Below are 12,282 nucleotides of genomic sequence, written 5' to 3'. Positions count from 1 at the left end.
GAGTGGGACATGAGAGAAACAAATAGCTGATATATTTGTGTAGCTTCTCCAGTCTGGCACGGTCTCTGCGTGATGGAGACCGATACATCTATAGGATACCATCAGAGCTTTAGGCAAAGCTTTATGAGACCTTCCACTAATTTGAGAGTGGAAAATCACTTAATTGCAGGTCAAGTTAGATCAGAACAGAAAAATAAAAATATTACAATAACTGTTTTTAATTTTTTTTTTAATTAAGGGCTATGGGCCTATTAAGATAATAAAAACTAAAGGATTTTTTTATGTATCCTTGACTGTTACACAGCGCTTTGAGACCTAGTGGACTGTATTCCTCTCTCAGATGACTAAGCTACCTCTGCTTTTATGTTAAGCAACAGAAATTGATACTTTGTTGCTAAAATTTTGCTTTCAAGCCCTTAGGAGGACTTTTGTTGTCTTCCGGGAGTATCCGTTTCATAAATGTTCTTCAGTTTATGTACCTGACATGTATTATTGCTTTTTATCCTTCTAAGTATGTTCTCATATGTTTTCTACACTGTTGGATTTAGTAGCTAATAGATTTGATATTATAAAGGGCCGGGTGTCAGAGAATTTGAAAAGTGATTGTGAGGTAGATGATATGGGAACAGTAAATCTAAAAATATGTCTTCTTGGACATTAATATTTCTTACAGCTAAATGATTTTATAGCATGAATGCACCAATAAAAATATAGGAAAAAAATCCAGCCAATGTAATCCTACTTCTTCCATCTTCCTTTTCCCAAGAATTTCATTTCCCAAGAGCTACATTACACTACTTTTATATCTTAGTGTAAATCACATATGCTTTTATTATGCTCATGTTTTTTCATTTCCCCAGTGAATGCACTGAACGGATTAAACAAAATATCTTACAAATGTCATTTCTGGTACAAAAAGTTCTAAGTTAAAATCCTGGCTAAAGTCCTAAGTGAAAGACCTTCTTGTTTTAAACTGACTCGTTAGTATAAATGATCACGTCCCACAGCACGCTGTTAATGGCAGCCTAGGGCCAGACAAAGCTTTCACAGTCAGAAACAGCGTGAGTGAGTACAACTTGCAAAAGCGTACTCTGCTGCTGTGGTGAATTCAGCCAGGGACCTGGAGGACCAGAACCACCGAAAGCTGGTTTAGATACACTTCTGTCAAAAAGCTCAAACCACCTTGTTGATGGCATCGTACTTTTTCTCTATTTGTGACAACGTTAGTTTTCTAAATGCTGACTAACTTCACCTGCCATAGCTTTCACATTGAAACTTAAAAGGCTAAGAAGGCTGGGGCAGAAATGAATGTGCTGTTCAAGGGCTTCTTTTCACCTCAGGACAGATTTCTTTGAGTTATTGTCCCCTAACAACAGATCACAATTACAGAAGAAGAAGCATTTTCATCTTGCTTACAAAGGTCGGTTGGAGTTTTGCCAATTTAGTTTAATGTTCTCCTGATACTTTAGACTAAACTTGGAAAAAACCTCTGTACGGAGTCTCTCAGCTCTGTAGGAGGGCAACCATCCGCTATAACCTGTTGTGTGTGGAGAAGGAGCTGGCTGGCCACTTTTGCCTTTACTCCAGTGGAAGGAAAAGTCAACTGGCCACCTGAATAAGAAACTTCTGTGAGCAGCAGAACTGCTGAAGCCTCATTTTGACTAGAATTTTTGTCCTGTGATTGGATTCTGTTGTCAGGAAAGGGTAAGCACTCTCTAAAGCTTCGCCAGCCTTTAAAACATCTTATGCAAATTTGCTGGTTCTCCAAAAAGCCCCTCTCTTAGCGGAGACACGAATAGCATTTCCCACCCTTACTCTGTTCCTGTTGCCCGAGACGCGTAAGAACGTAATGGCCATCGGGCCTCTGTGTCTTTGTCATAGCTGGTGCAAACAAGCTCAGACTCAAAGCAGACTCCGAAGCTGTCGCACAGTCTCATGCTGCAATTATATATGCCTCGTTTCCTTGTGAAACCAGGTTAAACTCAATGCATCGCTGTAATACGTGCCTACAGCTCTTCTCTTGAATGCAAATACAGCAGGCTCTTTCTTCAGCTCAGTGGAGTAACTGCTTTTACTACTTACAAACCACAGATTTCCCACTGTGGACCTCACACATGATCCTATGCAACAGTAAGCTAAGCAAATCTGATTTTAGCTACACGACTTCATAACCAAATATTCTGCAAAGCACCTATTAAGGGAATTGTTATCTTCATTAAGAACATAAAAGTTTTCTTTAGAAGAAAAATGAAATAAAAAATAAATCTACTTTAACTTAGCATAAGACGTATTAATGGGATGGATGCTGGATATAGATATTTCAGACTTTGCACCCCATTCATACAGATGGAGTAAATCAGTGTAGTGACTTTACTTTCACCTGGCTTCAGATGCGCACAGCCTCAGACATTACATTATCCATGTTTCACGGTCTTTCTTCGCAACCAGAATTACTACCAGTTCAGAACAAATCCTCAGGTATAGACCTATACTGGCCTCACTGCTGGTTCTGTCAGATAGCTCCAAAAAGGCCAATACACTCTCGACAAGTTCTGCAAACACGATTTATCATCATTTTTTAATTTTACCCCCCCCACTTTTAACTGAAATAATACCATGGAAGACCAATAAACTGGTGATTTTTTTTCCAAAAAGGCTCCATCCAGAAAGTGACCATGCTATGAGATATATTATTCCATGTAGCTGAAGCCCAGAAATCTTTCCTCATAGTGTAGCTGCGTTTGCAGGCACACAGCCCCCTTCTCACTCCATCCTTATCTGCCCCCATCACATCACCCCAAATGCAGGCTCACGATGTGAGATGAGAAACTTGAGAGTGCTAAAGCAAACTTTTTCTCTGATTCAAAGCTACATTTCCCTCATGCTATTTCCAAGGAAATTTGACAGGAGCAGTATGACAACATTGGAACAGCCACATGGATCAGATATTTCATCAATGCAGTTCACTGTTTTAATCAGAGTATAGCATGTAAATAAGATTTTAGATGTATACCAAAGCTTGAGTTATCTAGCTATGACAACATTGATCACTGCCTGGTGACGAAATCAGATAGACTAGATCATCAGATAGATCATAATTAACAGTAAGATCACTGACTCAAAATGAAATAGTAGATAATACATTTTCCAACTTGCTAACATTCATTTTAACAGCTCTACTATCATGTTTAATTATTGAACTAATTGTTTTGTCTCTGCAACTTATTGCCCTCAAGAGCAGATCTCCACTGCTTGTATACAATGTGGATTAATCAATAGATTAGGTCTAGAATAACTAAATTGTCCATTAGATTTTATTCAGGATTTGAAGTTGTATGACCAAGGGGAAAAAAATGAATTTTTTTGTTTTTAGCACAAAGAATATATTATGTTTTACATGTGCATGGCCAAAACCAACTTAATTTCCTCCAGAGTATGTAGAGAATAGCAGAAGTCTTATTTTTGGTGAATATTACATTTTTAGTTCACTCAAATGTTATTTGATCCAAGAGCTGGGGAAAAAAAAACATGAAAAGATAAAAGTAGAACACGACAGTTATTCTGAAGCCTTAATGATTGATACACAGTTCAAAGTCTTTCCCAGATAAGTCTCAACCATGTGCTATCCCAAACTTGAAGAACATAGTTGATTTGCATCTGTATCCAATATTTATAAATCCATTTAAAGTGTGTTGGCAAGTTGGCTTTCTGCTTTTAAAAAGTTAGTTGACAAAAAATGTTGTACTTTTGGCTTAAATTTCAAAGGTTACTTTCTCAAGGCTGTTATTGTTGTGACGAGAAGAAAAGTAATGTCCTTAGAATGTGTTGCATTTTTGTTAATGCTCATTTGAACTGAATATTCAGAAAGTCAAAGAAAGAAACCCACATAATAAAAACAACAAACCACAAGGTTGTTGGCATTTTTGGGGTTTGATTATAGAGTTTGCTCTTTATTTTCACTGTCTGAACCCTCGCTTGTATTGTAAGACACTGGGTTCACCAATTTCACTGGGGATAAGCACAGATGAGTGTTAGTAATAGCATGTTTTAATCATGTCTGAACTAAAGCATGCACTTTGATGTGTCAGGACTTCACCAGAAGTCTTCAGGTATTGGAAATTATAGCAACATGCAGGCTAAAGGCTAAGCTTTCCAAGGTTTGAGCAGTGAGTTCTCCAGATCCTTTCAGTTGTCTGCTCTTGCCTCCTTTTTCTTCCACCATCAGCTGGAATCACTTTCCTCCTCCACCATGCCATATAGAGTTGAATATGACTTCATCTTTGTTCTGACTTTCAGTAGTAGCTTCTTGACAAAAACACTGGACAGAGATGTGCCATCCAATGCACTGAGCTCCAGCTCCAGGAGGCATTTTTCAAACCTTAGGTTTTTTGAAAAATATTATAGGTAGTGCTGCAGCCGTATTCCCTGAGAACATACCACAGCTTAGTCTTGTTCTGTGGCATATGCTGTGCAAACTACTGCCAGACCTGTGAACAGTAATGAGCTTGTATAAGACCAACAGGCATCAAAGTCTTCAGTCTCTTCTGAATGTGTTGTCATTCGTATCAACAAAAATGTCACAGTAATCTTTCGAACCCCTCTCTCTCTCTCTCCCATTCCCTACCTGCATTTGCATAGCTACCAAGAAAATGTAAAGTGAACAGGATCTAGATATTCCCTCTCTCTTACCGGTCTTTGAAAAAAATATTGAGTTTATTTTTTTGTTTTGTTTTACAATCTGTCCTAGCAATTAAATAGTAATACCCCTGTACACTTTTCTGAGCATGCACCAATTAGCATGACTGCTTTCAAATCAATGGACATAACCTATTCTTCTGGCCAAAGTATCTGAGAAATAAGTATTTTCCATAACTGAGAAGATTACCCTCCTTGCACATGTGTATGCATGCATGCATACAACATGTGAATGTGAAGGGACAATATAGCTTCAATTAAGGTCACATTTTCAGCTTGACTTCTATGTGAGAAACCTAGAAGCTGATGCATCTGGATATGGTTTTGCTAAAGCAGTTTATCTTGATAAATCCACTTATTGGCAACTCCACTGTCAAATCACAACTTATGCCTTGGAAAAATATATCTTAAGAAAAGACTGGGTACCAGAAAATGTGATTAACAGTAGAGATGCAAGTGGAAAAATTCAAAGCTATCTCAGTCAGTCCTCCTTCAAAGTTAATGGTTCGATAGATAAACATGGGTTGCTTAGAAAACGGAGCAGGTACAGCTCCCTATGTCACAGTTTTACAGTGGGTAGCTTCACTGATTTTTCACTGGCATCCAGCAGGTCATAAAAGTCCTGCCGACAAAAAACTCAACAAGTTCAGGTTCATCCCCTGAAAGCCGAATGTTAGGACTTCTGGTGGCACTCAGTGAGCTTTGATCCTCTTTTTATATGCTGCTCTGTACGCCAAGTGCAGCTCTAATAAAGAACATTCAAGTAACAGCAGAACCATATTGTAATAGGTTAAACTTGAAACAGTTCTGAAAATTGAGGAGGAAAGATTGTTTTTAAATTGGTTTCTTGGTCCTCAAAAGCTCTGCAGTTGTGAGAAAAACAAAGTAATGTAACTAATTTTCAGATGGGGTGAATTATAGTAGTTCTGCTGCTTTCAATACAGCTGTGACAATTTTATATAATATAATAGCTACGCCCAATACCCCAACTGAGACTCCGCAAATGTAGAAACATATGGTTGGCGGTAAAAATAAAGTTGTACTCATCAGCTATTTCATCACCCTCTTGTTTAATCATCACCCTCTTGTTTAAATGCTAGATATGTTCCATAGAAACATAAATTACAATTTTACATGATCTTTGCAGCTGAAAATAGAAGGTATACCCAGAACATTGACATTTACAATACAGAGATCGAAAGTATCAATTTCCCCACACTCTCCCCAAGAACTTTTCCATAAAGATTAACTTCCTTGTGAGCCAGGTCAGTTCCCAGTGGTCTATCTGGCAGCTGCATCGCTTGCTTTGGAATAACACCAAGGAACTAGCTGATATAGCCTGTGGAGTCCCATGTAGGGTTTTTTTATGTTATTTTAAAGTAAGGAAAATAATCACACAATGATTTTGGCTTATAGAATGCAACTGCAAAACTTCAGACTCAACAGGGCAAGACATTTATCTTGGATCTGACAGGATGTCTCTTTCTGCAACTGAAATTTTGTAGTTCTGTTGCATGGCCGCACAGCCAAAGTCAAAGAGATGTTAATGTATTTGGCTGCACTCTCATATCTGGTATGTGAACATCTGCAGTGACCTGAAGTGACCTAGTGAATTCCGATAAGCAAGAAAATAAAGATGGGTTTTCAAGAAACAGTGAGTAGATATCTAGAGTTGTGTCCCAGTTGCGGGGTCTGTGCCGGTCTGAAAGGGAACCAACAGAAAGATACACATTCTGACTTGGAGGAAAAACAGCGTTCAAAAGAAATACCAGCAATACTGCCACGATCTTTATACTCCTGTCTTGCTTTGTAACTTTTGGTGGTTAATAGTAACTGCTATTAATTACTAGAAGTAATAGCTACTTAGTAATACAGTTCATGGCAGCAGTCTGTTAATAACAAACAATATACTTATGAAGTACTGTTGTATTTGAATGGTAACATAAAATATGTAGTTAAAAAAAGGACAGGTGTTTTCACTGTTGTCCTTCCTTTTGTGCCTTTTCCTTGCCTTCAAAAACACTTTTTGAGCAAGTGGTACCCTGGTCCATTGGTTTGGTCATACTGGCAAAGACTTCATATTGTGGCAAAGAGTTCCTTGTAAGCAAAGGAAGAATGAGTTATAAGGAACCAGACAGAGCTTCTTTATATATATACATATTTTTATATATATATACACACATATGTGATTTCCACAGGAAATGTGGCTGGAGAAAAGGGAGCTTGGGTCCTTTGAAGCCTCATATTTCGGTAGCTATCAGAGGCAACTTTCTCAAAGGAGTGTCAAGGACCTGACACACAGGACCTTATTATTATATCCTTATTAATGAACATTAATACCTGAAAGGAGGGTGCAAAGAGGACGGAGCCAGGCTCTTTTCAGTGGTGCCCAGTGTCAGGACCAGAGGTGATGGGCACAACCTGAAACACGGGAGGTTCCCTCTGAACATCAGGAAACACTTTTTTTACTGTGAGGGTGACCGAGCACTGGGACAGGTTGCCCAGGGAGTTTGTGGAATCTCCATCCCTGGAGATCTTCAAAAGCTGTCTGGATGCGGTCCTGGGCAACCAGCTGTAGGTGGCCCGGGGTGAGCAGGGGGGTTGGACTAGATGATGATCTCCAGAGGTCCCTTCCAACCTCAACCACTCTGTGAGTCTGTGGTTCTGTGACCAAGAGGCAGGATTACCATGGATGGTCAAGCCTACCTTTACAGTTCCTTCGCCCTTTGCCTCCACCCAGAACTAACAGTACAACAATTATACAACAGTTTTGCAAGTGTCTTGAAAAACAAAGGGAACAGAAAATATCCAAGCACAACATTTTGCAGGAGAGGAAATTAAATTCTTGAGAGACAAAAAAGGTGAAAAGGGATCCAGATAGGCCACATATTAATAGATATTAAAAATAATCTATATCTATTTGAAAGTACCAATAAAGAGATTCTAACGTGGGGTTTTTTCCTATTTTTTTCTTATCCTTTAATTTCAAAATATTTTTCAGAGTGAAGAGAGCCACTGACTGACTGCCCACTTGGAAGTCCCATTTTATTTTCAACAAAACATGCTACTAAGGAGAAATTGTCTAAAACCCAAGGACTGAATAACTCTTGCTGTGCAAACTGCCAGGCTGCTCAGGTAGTTAACCATGATGGCAGGGTGATGCACCAAGAGCCTACAAGCCTCTACTCTGCTCTCAATTAAAGCTGCTGAGATATGCGTGTGTGTATATATATACACACACACACCCCCCACACACATGCACACTTTTCTTTTTTTAAATTTAACTTACCCAGTTGTGACTTTATAATGATAAAAATTATCATTCTGGGACTACATGATCCAAAATGCACAAGTATGACAAATTCATTTGAATTATGCAACCACTCTGGAATCCCCATAAACATTAAACCACTATGTGGTAACAGATTTTTTTTTTTCTGAACAAGAGCTGCTCAGTCTAGTTTTGAAGCCGTTGGTGAAGTGTTTGCTAACAGCAGGACCTTATGCTGCTTGATCCGGCTTTGCCTATGTGGCAGCTACAGATATTTCAGACTATAGATTGCGTATTTATTGCTCATTTATTTCCATTAAGACAAGTCTGAAATAAGCACTTGTATTTGTACTTAGTCCAGCAGTGGGACAGAATGAAAATACAAATCTAATTCTCCAGCATGCTTGCTGCACCCAAATACAACAAGCACCAAGATGTGGAGCAGTTCAAGTAGGAGTGGTTGTGGTTTACTCTCTTGGAGAAAAACAAATAGTGGACACAAGACAGAGGAATAATAAGCTGAAAAGAGAGAAAAAAAGCACATGCCCTTCACAGACAACTGGAAAAATAATGTATTTCCCTTTGGAAATGAAAATATATTTTACTGATGGGTCATTAACTGCTAATAGGACTGTAACATTTACTTACCATTAATTCATTAAAGCAACACAACAAAATTGTTATGATACACAAGTAATTCTTTTAAAAGATGCATTGATGCACGTTATCTCATTGTAAAATAAAAGATGAAGCCATGTCAAATGTCTTTGGATTATAATTCTAGGATAGTTTAACAATACAATAAATTTAGATTCCAGGGTTTCTGGAATTGTATAAAAATATCATCGCCACCTAGTGTTAAGGCAGCATTTTCTAGTTTAGCTTCGTATAGACTGCCTTTACAGTCTGCCAAGAATTGTTTGTCTCCTCACTGGTACTATAAAGCCAATTCAGTAGAATTGAGCATTAAATTGAAGACTGTGTATTCCTGGACCGCCCAGTTCTAGTACTTGATCTGGATCAGATGCAGGCATACAGCAAAATTTCATCTGAACCAGTGAAACATCCCACCTGATTGATATCAAATAAATACTTTTTCATTAATGGATAATGGACAGATGAGCTATTAGTGATTGTGGAACCACAAGTTTTTGTGGTTCATAATTACTGAAGCAGAATACATTTCTATAGCTTGTTCCTAAAACATTAAAAAAAAATCTATTCAAAAATCTTCGCTGTTGTTCAGCACATCTTAAAATATGGTCCCAGAACTTTATTTGATGATTTCTCAGCCACGTTTTAACTGAATACTTCCATAAATTGGACAGCTCTTGGAAGACACTTATTCTACTTCAAAAGATATTGACCACACTATTATTGTCCTTTCTCATAATACAAAAAAAGTTCTTGCATCCATCTAAACCTAGATATGCTAATGGTTATTCAATGATGCAGCTGAATGGATTGGATTTTGACAATTTTTAAGCCAGTTTGGTGACCTTCCTTTAATCCACACACGTAAAATCATCTACAGATGTCTCCCTCCTATGTTACAAACAGTTTGAAGCAGAGAAAATTACGTACTACCAACTCCATAAATAAACTCTGCAGACTGACTCTTCTTTTACATATTCGAGTGTATCAGTGAAGACTCCCTAGTCTGTAAATACTTTAGCCATTTTTTTCTATGATGGAAAATGAATACAGTAATAAAAAGATGCTTTCTGAATATCCTGAAAAAGGAAAGTGGAATATACTATTTGGAAGGAATAAACAGCAATTGCCTCTTTCATTAGTCACTCTGCACTACTCATGTAATTATTCACTTCGGTATGAATAACTGTGTGATATATCTTTGTCACTTCTTGTGGTAGATGTAGAAATATTCCAATATTTGTAACTCTGACTTTTAAACCATATATTAGTGTTTGCTGTGTAGGGCATAATAAGAAAAAAAGTAACACCAGATATGTTTATCATATTTTGATATAACTTCACAGCCTGTTTGTTCAAGATCATAATTATCTTTAATTCACACAGGCCTCCTTCTGCATGGAATTAGAAATTCTTCAGCTCAGCCAGAGGATTGGGTCCTGACTGCTGAAATTATTCTAGTTGTCTGACAGACTTTCAGTCTTTTCTTTCAATTTCTTTTCTGTTGAAAACTGTGAAATCTGATCAAGTCCACAGAAGATTTACACATTACACATATTACTCCATCTTTATATACTGAGGTACTAGGAATATTTCCAGAGTTCACTCTCATGAGTGAACTAAACATCCTCCACTACAGAAAAGAAACAGTGCTTTACACGTAGTTTCAACTTTTGGAAATTTAGAGCTAGGGAAAGGTAAATTTAAACTACATTTGAATACTTGTTACATTTTTCTACTTAATTTCCAAGAGGATCCCAAGGTGAGAGAGGAAGCAGATTAATTGTGTGCCTAAGCATGATCCTCCTTCACTTTTTTCTTCATGTCTTTGTAATTTCATCATACTTATTTATGACAGTCATGCTCCTGACAAGCAGCTTTAAAATTCCCTTCTAAGTCTTCATTGTAAAGGTGAAAATTAATGGGAATTTATTGCTTAGCTTCTTAATCAAATTCACTTATGACAAAATGTGGTTTAACTCTCAACATGAAGCCCAGCAAAGTATCATCTGCTAAATGTATCATCTAAATGCTTAATGCATCAGTCAGCATCCTATCTAAAACATGATTACAAAATAAAAGGATTTTTTTCAAAGCACACACTGCTTGACTGTTTTCTTTATTCGGACTGCTCTAGTGGCTACCTTTCTCTTTCTACAGCTTCCTACATTCCACAGGAATTTCTTTCATTCCATACATTGATCAATGGAGTTACTGTTTGAATTACAGCAGTCTGGATTCACAGTTCGTGAAAGATGTTTTTCTAGGTGCAGATCTTTAAAAAAATCAGCCACTGCCATGTTTTAACAATTTTTTTGTGCAGCTCCACTTCATTTGTCCCCAGCATGCTAAGGGTTATGAGAGGCCATGAGAAGTGAAACTATTTAAGAATCACATTTAATAACTCTCACATTTTTAAGCATAGATTTTGCAAACCATATTTAGAACTGAGAGCAGTCAGAATTCTATGCTTATTTAATGTACTCTCCAGACACACATTTCACAACAAATTGTTTTCTAATGCCAGTGAAATGAGTACATAATGTAGGAATATCTGATTAAAGCATAATTTAAAAAGTAGCCCCTTAAAATATTTACTTCATTTATATATCTAAAACGTAAGTTTATTTTTCATTCCTTTCTCGTCAAGGCTCACACCAGACCTACTGAAGATAATAAAACCAGATAGAGCTCTTCCTTCTTCCTTGGCCGTAGGGGACAAACCCTTCTAACTACAGACTCCAGGGACCGGAATCCAGTGTTACACAGGACAGAACTGAGTAACGGCGTACGCAGAAGAGAATGACGTTGCCAGCGCTGCTTGCAGGATCGTCTTCCCAAGAAGCACTATGTTTTGCTTTCAATTGCCAGGCTATAGGCAACACCATGTATTTCAACCAGTTAGAAGTGTTACAAGATTTCTCTCCAAGGAGCTACATCACACTGAGGCAGTTCAAGGCTAACCAAAGCCAAAGCTGATCTAGTGATGGTCATGACCCATTTGAATGGGAAGTTGGAACAGACGATCTTCAGAGTTCCTTTCCTTCCAACCTGCATTTCCATGATTTTGCTTTATAGGTGGACGACCATCTTTTGTAGCTGTCATTACTCACTGATACATTACCATGCATATTACTGGCATTTTAAAGGTGACTAGGAGGTAACAAGTCTGCCCTGAGAGCTTCAGGGCCAGGTTGCGCAAACTTTTATGCACGCACTTGAAGTCAAGAACCTGTTCCACTGATTTCCTAAGGAAGTAACATGCCTTTAGAAAAATCTTGGAGGAGTGGGAGAGTGGGAGACAGCATTTCTTTTGAAAAAGACACTTTAAAAAAAAAGATCTATAGAAAAGTACATGAGGGTGAGACGGAGGTTTGAGCAGTAAATGCTAGGAAAACAGGGTGAGTAGGAATTGCAGTAAAAAAGAACCATGGAAGATGTCTCAGGCTCCTGGAGTGCTATGAAAATCCCTGCCATTAATTTTATGGTAAATAACGATAGTACGAGCACCTAAATGTTCATACAGCTTTGCTTGCCAGGCATTTTCCATCCTACTAATTTTTATGGGCACAATCCTGGGAAGTTTGGAAGAACTGCTTCCCAAGTTCTGCTTGAGAGGCTTCCCAAGTTCTGCACATGAGATGTGCCTTTTGGGACATGTC

At 38.0% G+C, this 12,282-nt stretch overlaps 1 protein-coding gene across 1 annotated transcript in view; it reads right to left on the bottom strand.

Moving 5' to 3' along the window:
- LOC128146850 (collagen alpha-1(XV) chain-like) overlaps window positions 1-12,282 on the bottom strand; it is a 163,419-nt gene that overhangs the window by 128,272 nt on the left and 22,865 nt on the right. The window lies entirely within an intron of this gene.

This window comes from Harpia harpyja, chromosome 1 (assembly GCF_026419915.1).
Source record: "Harpia harpyja isolate bHarHar1 chromosome 1, bHarHar1 primary haplotype, whole genome shotgun sequence".
NCBI classification, from domain to species: Eukaryota; Metazoa; Chordata; class Aves; order Accipitriformes; family Accipitridae; genus Harpia; species Harpia harpyja.
The sequence above is the reverse complement of the archived record's forward strand: the minus strand, read 5'-3'. Positions and strand labels throughout refer to the sequence as shown.